The following is a 22,034-nucleotide window of genomic DNA, read 5'->3' on the forward strand; positions in this document are numbered from 1 at the left end:
TAATTTATGTAATTTACGTTATCAAGTACCAAAAAAATTCCTTTATTTTTACATAATTTAAAAAATTATGACTCGCATTTTATAATTTCGAGTCTAAATTCAAAATATTTCAAAAAATGTAGTATAATACCACAAAGTATTGAAAAATTTATATCTTTTAGTATTGATAACATACAAGTATTAGATTCATATCAATTCTTAAGCGAAAGTTTGGATAAATTAGTTAATAACTTGAAAAATTCAAATGGGAAATTTGAAATAACAACAAAAGTATTTAAAAAGTATTTTAAAAATAATGAAAATATAGATATTCTTTTTAAAAAAGGTGTATTCCCWTACGAATACATGGATTCATGGGACAAATTTAATGATAAAAAATTACCACCTATTGAAGCATTTTATTCCTCTTTAACTGATAAATCTATTAGTATAGAAGACTATTCATTTGCTAAAAATGTATGGTCATTATTTAATATTAAATCTTTAGGCGAATATCAAAAAATATACTGCTTATTAGATACATGTTTACTAGCTGATATTTTTCAAACATTTAGAAATACTATATATAATACATATGAACTTGAAGCTACTCACTTTTATAGCATACCTGGTTTAGCATGGACTGCAGCTTTAAAATACACAAAAGTTGAAATAGAATTAATGACAGATGTCAACATGTATATGTTTATAGAAAAAGGAATAAGAGGTGGTATTTGTAATACAATGAAAAGACATTCATTAGCAAATAACAAGTATTGTAAAGATTATAATCAAAATAAACCTGACATTTACTTAGCTCATTTTGATGTTAACAATTTATATGGAAAAAGTTTAAGCGAAAAGCTACCATTAAAAAATTTCAAATGGGAATCGATAAGTGAATTAAATAATATTGATTGGTATAATATTGATACAAATACTGAAAAAGGATATATTCTTGAATGTGATTTAATTTATCCAAAGAATTTACATGAGTACCATAAAGATTTTCCATTAGCACCTGAAAAAAAGAAAATTTCAAATACATTACTAAGTAGTTATCAAAAAAATTTATTGCAAAAACTTAAATCTTACGGTTACAAACGTACAGCTACTGAAAAGTTAATGTTAACTTTATATGACAAGAAAAATTATATTATACATTTTAAAAATTTAAAATTATATTTAAATTATGGATTAAAATTATCTAAAATACATAAAGGCATTTCATTCACACAAGACAATTTTTTAAAGTCTTACATAATATTAAATACTAATTTACGAAAAAAAGCCAATAACGATTTTGAAAAAGATTTGTATAAATTGATGAATAATTCAGTGTTTGGAAAAAGCATTGAAGATAAACGCAAACACATGGATATTAAATTAGCTCTAAATTGGAAACAAGCTGAAAAATGTGTTCAAAAAATTAATTATGAAACTTTTCAAATTTTATCACCTAATACATCGCTAATAAAAATGAAAAAAATAAATATTACTTTAGATAAACCAATTAGTATTGGATTTTCAGTTTTGGAATTATCAAAAGCATATATGTATTCAATGCATTATAATTTATTTAAAGATTATTATAAATCTAATATACAATTATTATATACAGACACTGACTCATTAGTTTATGAAATAAAAACTAATGATATTTATAAAGATTTAAAAAATGAATTTTTTCCTATAATGGATTTTTCAAATTTTTCTAAATCACATGAATTATTTAGTGAAAAAAATAAAAAATTAATTGGCTATTTAAAATCTGAATATGGTGATATGATTGTTAACGAATTTATCGGATTAAAAAGTAAATTATATTCAATAAAATATAATAATACTCTTAATAAAAAAGTTGCTAAAGGTATTAATAAATCTATAATAAATAATTATTTATCTCACTCAAATTATCATAACGTTTTATTTAACGAACTTTATTACAATACAAAAATGAATCGAATTCAATCAAAAAATCATATTCTTAAAACCTTAAAATTAAATAAATTTGTAATGCATCCGTTTGATGATAAAACCTATTTAATGAATAATGGAATCAATAGCCTACCATTTGGTCATTATAAAATATTATAATTTATTTTAATTTTATAGATAATGAAAAAGAAAAAAAAATAACGATACTAATGCCAAAACTACAGAAATAAATACATCAAATAATACTAATAATATTAAAGATAATAATCAAGAAAAAATTCAAGATAATATTCAAGATAATATTCAAGTAAATGTTAAAGATATTGTTATTGATACTAATAAAACAATAATTGATGATAGTCCAGCTGAAAACAAAACAATTCATGGCTATGTTAGAGTTAATAACAATTCTAATAAAAATAATATAAATTTCAATCAACAATCAAAGGCTACAATTATTGAAACTAACAAAAGTTGCAACATAAATAATGTTACAGTAAAAACAATTCAAATGCTAAAACTCGTTTGTTATGGAATTTTAAATATAATACCAGTTGATACTTATGTAATCGAACCATATCATAGACTTGTTATAAACATTAAAAATGAATACAATTATCCAGCTTATACTTTGGGAGAATTAATGCCAAATTTAGAGTTAAATAATATAAAATTATTTTGTAAATTTTTTTGGGTAGACTCAGACACAAGATATATTCGTTTAGGTTTATCAAATCAATCGCTAATTGAAAGGAAAATATTACTAGAAAATACTAAAATTGGATATTCCCTAATTGCACAATTAAAACAAGGAGAAGAAAGAGGACTAAATGGACCATCGACCTATACATCAAATTGTCTTGTTCCTAGAGGTATATAATAACAATTAAATTAATAAATATTTACTAATTTTTAATTATTAGACAAACAGTTACGTGTTAATTTAGAAGATGGTGCAAAATTACCAACTAAGGCAACACCTGATAGTGGATGCTATGATTTATTTTGCAACCAAGTAGGTACATTGGCTCCAGGTGAAAGAAAATTAATCAAGACTGGCGTCAAAATGCAAATACCACACAATTGTTTTGGAAAAATATTTTCAAGAAGCTCTTTAGCAATTAAAGGAATTGATGTAAGCGCAGGCATTATTGATGCTGATTTCACTGGAGAAATATTAGTACTATTAATAAATAACAGCATGGATAATTTTGGCTATGTTTTTGGTGATAAAATTGCTCAAATTGCTATTATAGAACATAAAGATTTGACAGCATTTGTTGGCCCAATATTAAATACAAAACGAGGTATTAAAGGATTTGGATCATCAGACAAATAAATAATAAAACTAATACATTTACTTTTATATAATTATTTTATTAAATATGGTGAAGGGAAATTTTTATAAAAAATATATAAAAATTATTAATCATTTATATAAAAATAATTTTTGTAAAAAATATTATAATAAAGCATTATATTAATTATTTTCAGTTGATTTATTTTCTGTAAATAAAATTGAGACAATTAGTAATATATAATTAATTTGACCCAATTTTACTTACTAGATAGCGTCTATAACATCCTCATAATTTTCGGTTATATTAGTAGTTGTAGAATCGCAGACATCTACGCTTTTCCAATGCTTTAAGGTGTTTAGTATATTTTTTAAATCGTTTAAATTTTCTAATGGAAACCCATATTGAATAAACATTTCTTTGATATCATCTTTACTGCGAATAGCTTGAGATCCTAACAAAGATTTAATATTTTCTGCAGCTTTCAATAAACTATCAAATACATAATCAAATTCTTCATTTAATATAGTGTACACAGTATTGCGTGTACATTCAGATTTATAAAGTTTATTAAGAGATGGTTGATCTTCTCTTATTGGCTTCATATTAGCAAATGACATTTACTTATTGTATAGTTACTGATGAGTCAACTTGATTTTTTATTTGATCATTTAATGATTTACAATATGTAAATAGATATTCAGCTTTAGTTCTAGCACACAAAGGTTTATAAGTTGACTGTAGTCTGTCGTGAATTGCACATGGATTTATATTTAAGTCTTTTGTCTGTATAATCATTAATTCAGCATCTGATGGAATTTTGTTATCACATAATTTAAATATATCAAGGTTTTCAAGTTCAACAATTAGTTGGCCAAATCCAGCTTTATATAGCAATCCTTTTATTCCATCGTCGTTTTTGCAAATACCAATATATTTCGCATTATTATCACTATTTAAATGATATAATGTTTTTAATACAGAAATAAATTCACTTGTCGATAAACCGTATTCAAATTTTTTATTAAATTTTATTCCATGTTTTTCATTTTCTAAATAATCGATTAAAAATTGATTAGTTACGTCAATTTTATTTTTGTTCATACGACAATTAAACGGTATTGAACCACTTATATTTTTATAACAAAATCCAATTTCACGCAAAATAAATTCACAATCAACTTTAAACCCATTTGAACAAATTATAATTTTTATATTTTCAAAATTTGGACAAATAAAAGCCATTTTAATTACGAATCTTTTTCAACATTTTTATTTATATAAAAATTTTCAAGGTAATTGCATCAATATAAAATGAATATTTATGATATATCTTTTAAACATCCAAGGAGATTTTTAATTTATGGACCATCAGGCTCTGGAAAAACAACATTTGTTGTCAAATTATTAGAAAATATGTATGAATTATATGGATTTTATTTTAACAAAATAATTTATTGTTCGGGTCAGGGTTTTCCAAATATAAATGAAGTCCATGGAATAACTATTCAAAAAATTGATAAAATAGATAATAATATCCTTGATAGTTTCTCTAAACATGAAAATAATTTGTTAATTATTGATGACAGTATGCATTTAATTGGAAATGATTTATTAATAAGTGATTTATTTACTAAAACATCTCATCATAAAAATATAACTGTAATTTTATTAATTCAAAATTTATTTCCAAAAAATAAATATATGCGAGATATTTCAACAAATTCAACATACATTATATTAATGTCAAATCCTCGAGAAAGCTTACAAGTAAAAATATTAAGTAATCAAATAGATAGTTTAAATCCAAAATTTATTTATGAGTCATATATAGATGCTACTAAAAATAAACCATTTAGTTATTTATTTTTAGACTTTGATCAAAATACTTCTATTAATATGAGAGTTAGAACTAATATATTTCCTGGTGATAATGAAAAAGTTGTATACATTAAAAAATAATAAATTTAATAATGTATTAAAGTGTTTGCCATACTTAAAAAGATTAAGTTTAGCAAAAACGTTAAAAAATAGAAAAAATTTAATCAATAAAGCAAAAAAATGTGTAATAAATGCTATATCAGAGATAGCAAAAAACTGTCTATATGGAAATATCCCTTTAAAAACATGTGATTTTCAAAAACTAAAAACTTACAAAAATTATTTAGTCAAACTATCAAAAAAATCAACAGTTTTAAAACGAAAAAAAATCTTAAATCAAAGTGGTGGTAATATCATTCTAAAAATATTACTTCAGCAAGCGTTATCTCATCTAATGCAATATGCTGGTAAAAAATTATATAACAAATTAAAGTCAAAATGAGTTTTAAAAAAATGAAACTTGTAAGCTCAGATTTATCAACTGATAATAAAACTAATGAATTTTTGAATATTCAAAAAATTCAAACAGATCCTAATTTATTACAAATAAATAATTTGGATAAAGAAATTTATATAATTCTTAACAGTAATTATAGTGAACGTGATAAAGCAAAGTTATATGCAGAAGCTTTAAGAAGATTTTTAGTTTTTAAAAGAAAATTTCAAAACATAGAAGAGAATGATTATATTAATGTAACTAATGCAATAACAAATATACCAGCTAATATTGATCCAGATAATGTATTAAATTTTGTAAAAAAGCCTAAAAAAATACGTAATAAAATACCTAAAAGATTACCAATATCAAAAATTATTGATGATTTTAATCCTGTTTTGGTAAAAAATCCATTTAGACGTAATAAAAGAGAATTAATTTCTACACCATCTGAACGGAAGCGACCGAAATATAATTCAGATAAAATACAATCAAATAGAAAATTAAAAATAAGTCCAAAAATTACTTCTACTGATAAATTAAAACTTTTGAAAACTAATAAAAAATATAATTTACGTAATATTAAAAAATTAAATTTAAAAGATGTTAATTGGGAAAAATATTAATAAAATAATATCAAAACATTATTATAATATTAAATTATCTTCAAGTTATAGTGGAATTAATAATTTATATAAATCTGTAAAAAATGAATTTCCCTTAATTACTAAATCTTATATAAAAAATTGGTTATTAAAGCAAAAAGTTTATGCAGTTCATCATAAAGTTATATTAAATTTTAACAGAAATCCAATTGTATCTAAACATATTGATCATAATTGGCAGGCCGATCTAATGGAAATAAAGCACTTTGAAGCAAACAAAAATTATAAATATATATTAATTATTATCGATAATTTATCTAAATTTGCATGGGCAAAGCTATTAAAAAATAAAACGGCTAAAAATGTAAAAACTGCTTTTTTAACAATTTTTAAGTCTACTAAAAGAAAACCTACAATATTATCTACTGATGCTGGTCGTGAATTCACTAATAAATATTTAAAAAAATATTTAAAGTGGCGAAACATTAAACATTTAGTTTTAAAAGATACTGCTAAAGCTAGAGTTGTTGAACGATTAATACAAACATTAAAATCTAAATTATATAAATACATGTATAAATATAAAACTAATAAATTTATTAATGTTTTTGATAGCATTGTAAATAATTATAATAATACAGTACATAGTAGAACAAAATATAAACCAATTGATGTTACCAAAAAAAATGAAAAGTATGTTTACAGAAATTTATTTAAAATTTATAAATCACAAGAAAACCAAAAATTTAAAATTGGTGATACTGTAAGAATACAATTATTAAGAAATGTTTTTCAGAAAGGATATATACCTAATTATAGTGAAGAAGTATTTATAATTCATAAAATATTATTTACATCTCCCTATTATAAATATAAAATTAAAGATAAAAATAATCTTATAATAAGAGGTTCATATTATGGGAATGAATTAATAAAAATTTAATAAAAATGAATTATTTTGAAAATGATGACAAATATTTTTATTTAACTAATGATAATAATGAAAGTATTATAGAAGTAGAATATAATCCTCCAATTTCATTTAAACAACCTCAAGAATGTGCTTTAACTGAGCTAATTATACCAAAAAAACTTGAGTTAAAAAAACCATTAGAAAATTTAAAATTGATATTTCATTTTAAATGGATACCTGAAACTTTTTATGGAGATATAAAAAATGACTTTGTTGAAAATGACCAAGATAAATTAAATAATATAACTAAATTTCTTGTTGAATTTGATCCATCTTATTCCCTTGGTGAAAATATAACCAAAGAATATCAAATATTACATAATAAAGAAACTCATTGGAAAGATAATTTAAAAGATACCATTAATAAAATTAATTCAAAAATCGAATATTATATTAAAAGTAAATATCCAACTGTTTATATTATGCCCTCATCAAAAACATCTAATTTACCAAGAATTTCATTTAAAAAAATAGAATGGTCAATCAATAACATAGAATTTGATTTTGATAAAGATAAAAATATATATAAAATTAAAAATGGTAATTTTTATATGCCAACTAAAGAATGGTTTAATTTATATGATGATATTATAATATCAGATAAAGATTACCATGATATGGGAAAACCAATCAATAAATTACCTATAGAAAATAATCAGAAAAAAATTAAATATTTTTTGTTAAGAGGTGTATTTTACATTGATTTCAATGAAAATTTAAAAAAATTATTAGGTTTTAAAAACTATTATCTTGGAGAAGAAGATGAATTATTTAATAATTTTAATTTATATGAAAATTTTGAATCTCAAAAAAGACATTTAAATGAATATCAAACTGGAATATTGAAAACAACACTTAGTGAAAGAAATGAAATAATAAGTGACATTCGTCCATTAAGTATTACAAGAAATATAAATTATTTTATAGTTTATTGTAATTTAATTATTGATTCAAATTATCAAAATAAAAAAACTAATATTTTAAGAATAATTCCAACAAACTGTAGCGAAAAAGAAGAAGTTATAAAATATGATTTTAATATTAAAAATTTTATTCCTTTAAAATATAATCAATTTAACTCAATTAATTTGCGAATTACTGATGAAGAAAATAATGTATTAACTTTTCGTAGAGGAAAAATTTTTGCTACTATAATTATAAGACCAMATTATCATTTATAATTTAGTTCTATAAAAGTAATCAATATGATTACATGTTTAAAATAATGGATTATAGTTCTTATTATTGTGCTCAAGCAAAAAGTAATCAAAAAGGCGCTGGAATACCAATTCAAGGTATTAATCAAATAGAGCCATCAAATATTGATTTCTTACCTCAAAAATCAAAAAGTGTTAAATCAAAAAAATTAATTGATAAAACACGTTTAATTAAAACAAAACATTCTTCAACTAAAGCAATAAAAAAACGACCATCAAAAAAGTTAAAGAAAAAAAGAATTATAAAAAGAAAGAAAACTCGAAAACTAAATATTTTTAATTAATAATGGCAACAGAAATATTAAAAGAAGAATTAAATTTGTTTGAAAAAGTAAAGTTTCAAGGAGCAATAGAAAGTCAACAATTACTTGAATACAGACCAAAGTCAAATGTTGTCGATTCAAATACAATTGACTTTGAAATTCAAGCATCAGCAGACGAATATATTGATATGCAAAGTATTTATTTAATGCTTACTTGCAAACTAACAAATAGAGATGGGACAAACTTTGGTGCGGCAATAAATAATTTTGCACCAACAAATTATATTTTAAATACATCATTTGATCAACTAGCAATATACTTAGGCTCTACATTAGTTAGTCAAGCAGCACAAAATTATAATTATATGTCATTTATTGAAGCCGTTACTAAACAATCAAATTATTCAAATGGAAGTGTAACACCCTCAGGATTTGTTACAACATTTTGGACACCAGCTTATAACTACGAAAATCCAAATGAACATTTAGTAACGTTATGTAATTCTAGTAAATCAATGCAATTTTATGGAAAATTACATGGGCCAATCTTTTCATCAAACAAATTACTTATTAGTGGTGTACCTATTAAATTAGAGTTTACTAAAGCAAATGAAAGATGGCCAACAGTGTCAGAACAGGCAGCAATGACAGCAGATCAGTATCCACTATTAAAAATTACCGATATGAGTATTTTTGCTAGGAAAGTAAAGGTTACACCAAGTTTACTTAATGCACACGCACAAGCATTAAGAATATCTAATGCACTATATCCAGTAAAACGACCTAATATTAAAGTAATTAATTTGACACAAGGACAATCATCTTTTAATATAGATAATTTATTTCTCGGGCAATTGCCTAGTAAAATTATATTAGGAATGGTTGATGATGCTGCTTATAGAGGAAATAGTTACAGAGATCCTTTAAGATTTCAAAATTTTAATTTGAATCATTTAGTTTTGAATGTGAATGGAGAAATGGTTCCAAAATTACCATATCAACCAAATTATACAACTGATTTATTTTCTAGAGAATATCATGATTTATTGTTAAATCTGGGTTATAACTTTATTAATAATCCATCACCTATTGATGTCAAAAATTATAAAAATGGTTTATGTTTATATGCATTTAATTTAAATAATGATTTTAGTTTTACAGATAAATACATTAATTTACCTAAAAGTGGATATATTAATGTGCATTTAAAATTTTCAGAAAATTTAGCTAATCCAATTAAATTAATTTGTTATGCTGTTTTTGATAATACTATTGAAATTGATGAAAATAGAAATATAACTACTGATTATTAAATATGAACACATATGACTTATTAAGTTTTATCAATCAAGATAAAATAGCTAAAAGTCAATTTTGTGGAGTTTTACCTTTAGATAAAATAACTTATTTGAAAACTAATAAACCTTGTGCATTTATTGTAAACACACACAAATCAACACAACCTGGTGAGCATTGGTTAGCTATTTATGTTCCCATCACTGGACCTATAGAATATTTTGATTCATTTGGTAAAAAACCATATCATCAAGAAATATATACTTTTATTAAATTAAATGGTAACAAATTTATATTTAATCACATACCATTGCAACACATTTTATCTACTACATGTGGCTATTATTCACTTTTTTATATACTAATTCGATCAAGAAATTATAGTATTAAAAATATATTAAAATTTTTTTTACGTAACAGATTTATAAATGACAAAATTATTTTTAAAATATTTAAAAAAATTAAATAATGAAATCTGTTCGATTTAATGATAATGTAAAAATCAAAACAATGTATGTTTGGACATATGCTTCAAAACAAGCAAGAATTTCTAATTGGCATTGGATAATATTTAATAGACGCATTTTTGAATATAAATGTAAACTTATTGAAGAAAATATCTCATATGTATTAAATAATGAATTTCGTAATAAAATATATTATGAACGTTTTTTATAAATTAAAAGCATTTTAACATTTATTTTTACAGTATTTTAGTAATATTAATATTACATAATTTAATTTTGATCACTAATTTACAAATTAAAATATTTTTTAAATTAATATATTTTTTCTAAAGTATCTAAACTAATTAATCTAATCTTGATTAGTGCTATAACCGTCACTAATTAACAACATAAATTTTATTAATATATACGAATATGTTTAATACAAAAACAATAACTAAACAATGCATTAGTTTGCTATTTAATAATTAAAAATATTGCTATTTTATTATTAATCAAAAACAATTATAATTATAAATATAACGCCAAAATAATATTATTATCATAAATAATTAATTACTTTTTATTTAAATATATATAATATTAATTCAATGTGTAAAAGTAAATATCAATCTTAGTATAAAATATATATGATTATTATATTATTAATAAAAATATATACAAGATAAATATATAAATTGTATTTTTAAATATTAAAAACAATAATTAAGAAAATTAAAATATTCACTCTTTGGTAGAACTACTAATTTTAATTTTTTTTATTTGCAACTAATTTAATTAATTAATTAGTTTTAAAGTTACAGTTTATTTTTTGTTTGTTTAAATAGTAAAATATACAAATAAAAATGTTGAAATTTATAATTACTATTAATAATAAATTAAACAAGTTTTAAATTATTACATTTTTGATTTACAGTAATTTCATTATATTTTCATATTTAATTATTTATTAAAATTATACCTGTAAAAAATTATAGATATTCAATCTAATTAACAAATAATATTTTATTATAGTATAAATATTTTTTTTTAATTTGATTAATAAATTAGACATTTTAAAATATGCTTAATTTAGTTGATTGACAGACTTTTTTTAATTTTTAATTAAATTAAACTTAACTAAACATATTAAAATAAAAAAAGTTTATTATTATTAATAATATATATTTTTCATTGACTTAAATTATTTTTAAAGTGTTAACAAAAATTAATCTGATTACTACAATATTGTTTAAGATAATATGTTTTAAAAAAAACATTTAATATAATTTAATAATTGTATAGTAATGATTATAAAAATTAATATTTAAGTTAACTTATTTGTTAATATTTTAAAATTTTATAAAATAAATAAAATAACATTATACTAAAATTTATATAAATGTTTTTAGTTAAGTAGATTTAAAATTTTAAACTATTATCAAAATGCATATAATTTTAAATTTGATAATAGTAATTATTGTTAATTTATATAATTAAACTGTAAAATTAAATATAAATCAATGTTTTAAACTGTTTATTATTTTATTAATTAAATAAAAATAAAAAATATACAAAAATATAATTGTTTAATCTATTTATTAATTCTAACTAATATTTTATTCATAAAATAATTATAATATTATTAATTAAATCTTATGTAAATTTTCAGACTGTAATAAAATGATATTATAATTATTAAATGATTTTTATAATTATTAAATGATTTTTATAATTATTTATGCATATAATTTTATCTGTTATATAAATTATTTAATTATATATAATTATTAATAAATTATTTCATTTAGTTTATTTTTAGTAAATTGTTTATAACTTTATCTTTATAAATTTAATTATTAAAGTTTATTAATAATTGATAATTAAATTCACATGTTAGTTACTTGAAATTATATTCAAACTATTAATATTACTTTACTTTTTCATAAATATGACTGTTTTTATGTATACTGTTTATACAATTAAAAAGTAAATTATGACAAATATTTTTATATTATATAACAAATTAATAGTACAATTTGTTAATAAATTGATAATTGTTTAACTGATTATTAATATTAAATATTTAAAATTAATATATTTATGTTAAAAATTACGAAATACATTTCAATGCAACTAATTTTAAACAATATATTTTTTTACTTAATATATTAATAATTATATATATATAAGATTACTTACAGTTTATTATTTGCTAATTAAAAATATGTTATTTTTTGAAATTATAAATTATTTATTATTAATAGTTTATTATTAAAAAAAATAATTTGAACAGTATTAAAAAAATACTTATTAACAATTATTTAACTATTGTAAATTTTGTTTATTGTTTATAATCTAATAGTAGTATATTATTATGATTATTATATTTGTTTATTTACATTATTATTAACAAGTTTTATTTAATAATTTAATTTTGAATTAATATCTATTAAGTTATTATAAATATATTAATTTTAAGTAGACTGTAATATAATTTTTTATTTATAATAATAATTTGGAATAAATCCAATATAATTATGATATATTTAATTGCAAACTTTTAAAACAAAAAACTGTAATTAATTAATGAATTAATTTATTTTAATATTGAATTTATAAGTTATAACTCTGATTCAGATTTTTTTTTACTATCAATATTTGTAAACCGAATTTTTTTTTGTTAACAATTAATAACTTTTATTAAATTATAATAAATTAAAATCAGTTACAGTTTTTATGATTAAGTTAATAATTTTAACGTTTTTAAAATATCTTTAATATTAATAATAATCTTTATTTTAAAATCATTATCAATAAATAAATAATAATTATTTATTTTTTAAATAATATTTATTTGTAATAAAAGTTTGTTTAAAAGCTATAATTTCGAAAAAATATTTGATAAATTACTTTAAAATATATATTCAAGCAATTTATTAATAATTGTGAATAATTAATTATTATAAACATCTAATATATGTCGTTATAGTTACCAAAATATTTGTTATTAGATATATATTATATATTAATTATTAAATTTGTACTAATTGTTTTCAAATTCAATAATAATAAAGTTATTAATAAAAGTATTTAATTATGTATATCATCATATTTATAGAATTTTCAATATTTATTTTATAATATTAAATTAAATTTTGTTACATATATAAGAAAAATAAATAATATCAAAAATATTTTATTATTAACAATACATATATGGCATACATTCTATTATAATATAGAAAATTAATTAATATTAAACTAATTTAATTATATTAATGATATTTAGAGTTTTTCAATAAATTTTTTATAAAGTTATTTTATTTTAATAACAATCTGTAATAAATTAATTATCTTAAAAAACTAATTTCTAACAAATCTAATTTTACTTTTAATTAACTAATTTGTTTAACTGTATTAATTAGATAATTACTGATTTTTTTAAACTTTTTTTTTATTTATAATTATTGTTTGCAAATATTAATGCATTTTTCATGATTCTATATAATATTATAGTTGATTTACATTTTATATCAATAGTAATGTTATTAAAAARWTTATAAATTGTTAAACAAATTAACTAATAAATTTCAATTATAATCTTTAAAATAATAATTAAAATGTTCAATAATATTAAATTTTATTAATATTAAAATTAAATCCAACTAATATTTTATTTAAAAATAATTATAATATTAATAATTGAATTTTATATAAATTATCACACTATAATAAAATAGTTTTAAATTTATTAAATTAATATTATAATTATTTAAACATTTAATTTAAGCAATCTAACAGTTCAAGATTTTATTTTAATAATTAAAAACAACAATAAAAATAATTGTCACATAAGTTGTTAATTTAATTAATTGTTTATTTATATAGTTTTTTATTTAAAAATAATTTAAATTTGCTAAGTAATGAATTAGTTAATTAAAATCAATTGTAATATGTATTGAATATTTATTAAAATTAATTAAAGTATAATATAATTAATAGATAATTGTTATTAATATTTCTATTTTAACTAAAATTAATCATTCATTTATTTATTTCTAACTATAGTAATTTAATAACAATTTGCATTGTATTTAATGATTTATATATTTTATTTATTATATATACTGAAAATTTTTAAAATTAGTATGTTAAAATGTTAAATACGATTATAAATTAATTAAATTTAACTTTTAATATATAAAAAAATAAATTCAAATTTATTCATAATTCTATTTATACATAAATTATTTTATATTTATGAAATATTTATAACTAATAATTTAGTTTACAGTTATTTGATAACATTGTTTTTTTTAAATAAATTATTTAATTTATTATTAAACTTTTATTTTAAAACATTTGATTTAACAACTATTAAATACGTAATTAAAAAAAATACTTTGAAAGATAATAATTTTTTATAGATTAAAAATTGTTAGAAAAATTCTATTAAATTTTTAAATTTAACTAGATTTATTTAAAAAATAAAAATTTTCTATTAAAATAAAAACTAAATAAACTTTTTATAAAACAATTAAAAAAAACTAATATTATCCATAAAAATAAACTACATTTAAAATAATTTATAATAAATTTAAAAAATCATTTGTTATTATTGTAATACAGAATCCAAATATATTTAACTAATATACAAAATTTAAAATTAATTTAAATATATTTTTTACAATTACTTAATTAATTATCATAAACATCTAATATATGTCGTTATAGTTACCAAAATATTTGTTATTAGATATATATTATATATTATTTATTAAATTTGTACTAATTGTTTTCAAAATCAAGTTTAAAAAAAATGTTGTCTATACTTTATTATTAATTACTAATTTACTAAATTATACTTTATATACTGTAATGTAAATAAATTTTCAATTAAATAATGTTGTTTAAACTGTTTATTACTAATTAATTTTATTACAAAAGTTATGAATATTTTAATCAATTAATTTTATAAAAATAAAAAATTTCATTTATAACTAAATAACAAATAATAGACATAGAGATTCTTGTAAAAAACTATTACTAATAATAATTGAATTATTTTTAAGCTAATTATACTTAATGATAGTTTTTTACAATTATAATTAATTAAATAATGATTTAGTTTACAGTCATTTGATAACAATGTTTTTTTAAATAAATTATTTAATTTATTATTAAAGTTTTGTTTTAATACATTTGATTAAACAACTATTAAATACTTAATTTAAGAAAATATTTTTTTTTTTAAAAATAAAAACTAAATTAATTAATTGGTGAAAATTTATTTTTTCACCTTAGATGCAATTTTTAATATATTAAATAAATATTAAGTCATAATTTTAAAAAATGTTACTGTTTTAGATATATGATATTATTTGCTAACATATATGTGTTAAATTAAATTATTTATAAATAATTAAATATTCAAAATATCTAAATAGTAAACAAAAAGTTATCTATTATATTAATTTTTATAATTGATAGTTAATTTTAAATTTTTGATGCACTAATTTATTATAAATTATTCTTATTATTATTTTTTGTATTTTGTAATAAAAACAAAAACATTTATGAATTTATTTTATTTAAAAAAAAAATTATTAAGTATTTATTTTATTAAATTCTTAGTTTGTAATAAATTATTTTAAATAATCTACTGTCAATTCTACACTAATTAATTACAAAAAAAATATAATTTAATTTAAATAAAATAAATTTAAAAAAATTACAGTTTTTTTAAATAATAATTTTAAAATTATTTGAATACATTATAGTATTCAGTTTTTAAAATATTTAATTAAACTCTAACTAAAATTGAATACTATTTGTATGTAAAAAACAACTAATTTAAATTATGTTTAAAACTTAATCATTTAATATAAATATTTTTATTAAAATTATAAATTATATTAAGTTTCATCAATTAATTAATTTCGATTTTTATTTTTTAAAAATTAAGTATTTAATATTTGTTTAATCAAATGTATTAAAACAAAACTTTAATAATAAATTAAATAATTTATTAATAAAAATATCTTCAAATAAGTGGAAACTAAATCATTATTAATTTTTAAAAATTTATAATAATAATACAATTTTTTATAATTAGAAAAATGAAAAATAATACTTATTATGTTAAAATATTGTTTTGCATATTAGATTTTTTTAATTTAATTATTTATATTGTATTTAAAGTAAACTGTAATTTTTATCAATTTATTATATTTAAATTATGTTATTAAATATTGTTGTAATTATTTAGTACTAAAACACCTCCCTTTTATTTAATAACTTTTACTTAAGCGTTTGAATAGTATTGTTATTTTTAAATATTATTACATACTATTATTACATTAATTATATATATTATTTAATTTTTTAAAAGTTATTACAAATTGTAGTTAAATAAAATAAATTATTTATTTAATATTTAGATATTAATATTTTACAATTTATCAGCTTAGAAAAATTAATTATATATTTTAAACATATAATTTAAAAGTGATATTTCATTTAATTTTTATGTTAAAATTTTATCTATAAAAATCTATATTAGTTATTTTAGCGTTCATTTAGTTTAAATATATGAATTAATATATAATTTCAAGTTAAACATATTTATAATAAATAATATATTTTTAAATTATTTATTGTAGTTTTATTTAAGTAGAAATTAAAAAAAAAAGATTTTCCACTTTAGAACCTATTTTTAATATAAGTAATATATTAAATAAATATTAAATCATAATTTTAATAAATGTTAGTGTTTTAGATATATGATATTATTTACTAACATATATGTGTTAAATTAAATAATTTTTTTATAATTAAATATTCAAATTAGCTAAATAGTAAACAAAAATGTTTACTATTATATTAAATTTAAATTTAATAATTGATAGGTTAATTTTTGATGAACAAAATTATTTATTTATTATAAATTATTCTATTATTATTATTTTTTTTGTATTTTGTAATAAAAACAATAACATTTACGGTATATATTAATTTTATTTGAAAAATTATTAAGTATTTATTTTATTAAATTCTCAGACTGTAATAAATTTCTTTAATTAATCTACGATGATTTAAATACTAAATAATTACAAAAATAATATATTTAAGTTTACAGTTTGTATACAGTTTTTTTTAAATAATAATTTAATAATAATTTAAATACATTTTATTATCTAGATTTTAATATAATTAATTAAGCGCTAACTAAAAAACTTGATAAATATCTTAGAGATAATTGAAAAATTAAAATTAAATACTTATTATATGTAATAGCAACTACTATTTTTTAAATTTTATTTTTATTTTAACATCAATCAATTATTTAGTTTGTTTGTTAATTAGTATTAACATTAAACTTTTTTTATTAACATTTAATATATATATATATATATATATATATATATATAAATTATTTTTATTATTTTCTTTATACATACCCTGACTCTTATATAAATATTTCTTAACTTAATTGTAGTCATTGATAGTACAGGTAGTAATAGTAGTGTTAAATCAACAACTTATCTAACATTTATTATCAAAAAAATAAATAAATATTTATTATTGTATTTTAATAGTTAAATAGTTTAGTTTATTATTGATATTTTAAGTAAAAGTTATTAAATAAATCGGGGTGTGCGTAAAGACTAAATAATTAGAAAAATATCTAATAACATAATTTAAATATAATAAATTGATAAAAATTACAGTTTTTTACAAAAAAATACAATATAATTACTAAAACGAAATTATTATATAACTATAAATAAATATATATTATTTATAATTAACTTTAAATTAGCTAATAATAACTTAATTGTTTTAATAATTTTAATTTTATAAAATGTTTAAATAATAATTATTGTAATTAAACTATTATACAAAAAAAAAATTTTTTATAATCTAATAATAATTTTTTTATAATTGTTTATTTATACTGGTATTAATATTTTTATGTAATTTTATTAAAATTAAATAGTAAATATGGTAAATAATGTAGCTTAAATTATAATCATAAATAATATAAAATGTTTGTTTAAAAACTATAATTTCTAAATAAAGTAATTAATTAATTTTGTAATATACATTAATACATATTCTAATAGTTATGATTGAATGATTAAAAATTGTTTAAATTATTATTTATTATAACTTATTTAATTATTAATAAAGTTTAATATTTAACTAATAATTTACTATGTAATCGATTTTCATTTTTTAATTTAAAATTATTAGTAATTTAGTTTGAATTTATAAAATTTAACAATTTAAATATATTTAACAATATAAAATTAATCAAATACTGTACTATGACTATATTTCAAAACATATTTGATTTTATTACTATTATTGCATTTAAATTAAATTAGTAATTCTGTAAATCTATTTTTATTTATTTATTTATTTATTTATAATCTAATAAAATTAAATACAATTAAATAGTTTTTCATTTAATTGAAAAATTACATAAAAATTTTACCAAAAAAAAAACTAAAACATTAATAACTAAGCTAAATTTTTTCAAAAAAATTTAATATATTAAATTTTTATAACTTATTAAAATAAAATTAAACAAAATGCATTTTAATTATTTAATTTAATAAATTTTTACTAAAATGTAAAATAATAATAATTAGTAATATGTATAATTTATAATTAACTAAAATTAAAAAATAGTTGACATTTTAACATAGTTAATAATATAAAAATATTTTGTTACTAATAAATTCATAATTATTTAGTTTACAGTTTGTTTATATTAAAACGTATTAATAGTTTATAAAAAAAATTTAAATGAAAATTTTGTTATATTAAATATATTAATAATTGAAATAATTTACTTACAGTTTGTTAATTGTTAATTAAAAATATAATCTTTTTTTTTAATTAGTACAAATTATTTAGTATTTATATTTAATTTATAATTAGAAAAATAATTTGTGTAAGACTAAAAAATATTTTTTATCAATTATTAAACACTATTTTAGTGAAATATTTTTTCATTGTTTATATTTATTTAATTTATTTTTAAAATTTAATTAAAAATAAATACAGTAGTGAAAATGGTGTACTAATAATACAGTGATTAATTTTTCTAATTTTTTAATAAAATTTTTCAGTTTTATTATTAATTGATTGAAAAAACTAATAATTAATGTTAACTAATTTATAAAAAAAATATATGAATTATAAATTTAATTAAAAAAAATGACTATAAATAATTATACAATACAATATATTAATTTATTAATAGCTGAAATAACTAATCTATAACTCTAGATTCAAATATATTATATATATATTTTAGACTAAACTGTAAATTAAAAAAACTTTTTAAATATTTAATTAACAAAGTGTAAATATTTTAATTATAAGAAAATATATTAAATAAACTAATTTAAGATTTTTAATTAAATAAAGATAGTATAACTAATTATATTAAATGTTAATGTTCATGATTTACTATAGTATGACTGAAATATGATTCAAAAATTTTTGTAAAAAAATTTATAATTAATTTATTTAAAATATGGAAACTAAAAAATTTTAATTTTACCTATCATTTTAATTTTATAAATAAGTATTATTTAATTGAAACTAACCTATTTTATTTAGTGTGAAAAACAATAATATTTTTTTTAAAAAAATATTATTATTTAATTACTTTAAATGATGACCGCTCAGTTATGTCATAGCAATTGTCGACAATACAGTAGCCATACTAGTTTAATTAGAATAATTATATTTTTATATCAATTTTTTTAAAAAAAATTATTTATCAGTAATAAAATTCAATAGAAACTGTAAATAATTTCTATTGATAAACATTTATAACATATATATCTTTAATAAAATCATTAATAAATAGATTCAATCTAAAAGAATAAATTATATTTAGTATATTGAAAATAATTTAATTTTGTTGCTAACTATTAAATTAATTTTATTGAAATATTTAGTTTATAACAATTATAATTATTAATAATTAGTAGACAACATATATATATACTAATTGATACTTAGTATTTTAATTTTAAGTTTTTATTACTAATTATAAAATTTGTTTACAAAAAATAAAAATTTACATTACAATTTATTTTTTATATAAATTAATTTAATTAATATAATAAAATATCTACTACTATTATTTATCTATCACTAATTTTAAACATAATAATTTTATACATTAAATCTTAATAGTAAATAAAATTGATTTAGAGTTTGTTATTTGTTTATTAAAAATATAATATAATTTTTGAATGAATTGAGTGAATGAAACTAAAAATAAAAGTAACGAATGAATAGTAATAATTAAAATTTTTTATTAAATTTAAAAAAAAAATTCAATTATAACAACAAAAATGAATAATAATAAAATAAATTACATAATTAATAGTATATTTATAATTATTTGATTTAAGTAAAGTAAATTGATTTTTTTATAGATTAATTATAATTAGTATTGTTGTTGTTTATTTTTTTAGATTTCAATATTGTTTAATATTTAGTTAGTTAATTAATTTTAACAATCTAAATTAAAATAACTGATACAAAAAAAAATTAATTAAAAAAATGTAAAGTCTAATATAATTAATAACTATTTTTATTAAAAATTCAAATAGCATTATATACTGTTAAAACATTAATTATAAATACAATTAAATAGTATTAATAATTAAATTAAAATATAAAAAAAAATAAATTATCAATATCAAACAATATTAACATTATTATCAATAGTTATACTATAATTAATCTATTTGAATATACTAGTAGTTTATAAAAATATATTATAATTGAATAATAAAAATAATTTATTTTATACTTTTAAATAGTTTCCTGTTTATTATTAAAATTAAAACTGTAATTAATTAATTTAATTATTATATCAAAATACTAGTAAACATATTATTTGTTTTTAGTTTTAAATATATTAGTTTTTAATTAATATTTTAATAATAAACAGTAACTATAAAAATATTTGTATTTTTTTAAATATTTTAAAATTCAAATTAATGTTAATAGCTCACTAATGTTTAAGAATTTATAATATTTTTTTAAAAAACTTTTAAAAACCTAAAAAAATTAATTTAAACTAAATTTATATTACATTTATTTATTAAAAAATAAGTTATTACAACTTGTAGTTAAATATAATAAATCAACGATCATATATTAATAATATTATTTAATTAATAGTATATTTATAATTATAACAATTTATTAAATTTGTTATTTTATTTATTAATTAAAAAAATTGTATTATTATTTACAACCAACTGTAATTATTTTTAATTAAAGCAATAGTTATTACAGCTAGTTATTTATAAATAACTTTAATAGACATTTAAAATAATAGAGGTAATAGGATATTTATTTTTTATAAATATTTTATTTATATTATTAATTGTAATTTTAGTTAAATAAAAATTTAAAAAATACTTATTATATACTATATATAAACTCAAAAATAAATTATATAATATATATCTTTTATCATATTATTAATAGTTATTTAACTTACAGTTTGTTATTTGTTGATTGAAAAATAATAATATTTAATGATTAAATAATTAATTAAAATATATGAAATATTTTTATTTTATTGAATCAATTAAGTAAACAACTAATAACTAGTTAATTATTAATAAATTAGTAAAATAATAATCAAATTGAAA

The sequence above is a fragment of the Oppia nitens genome, unplaced genomic scaffold (genome assembly GCF_028296485.1).
Source record: "Oppia nitens isolate AA-2021 unplaced genomic scaffold, nextdenovo-longstitch-racon4-pilon3 scaffold37_pilon_pilon_pilon, whole genome shotgun sequence".
Taxonomy (NCBI): domain Eukaryota; kingdom Metazoa; phylum Arthropoda; class Arachnida; order Sarcoptiformes; family Oppiidae; genus Oppia; species Oppia nitens.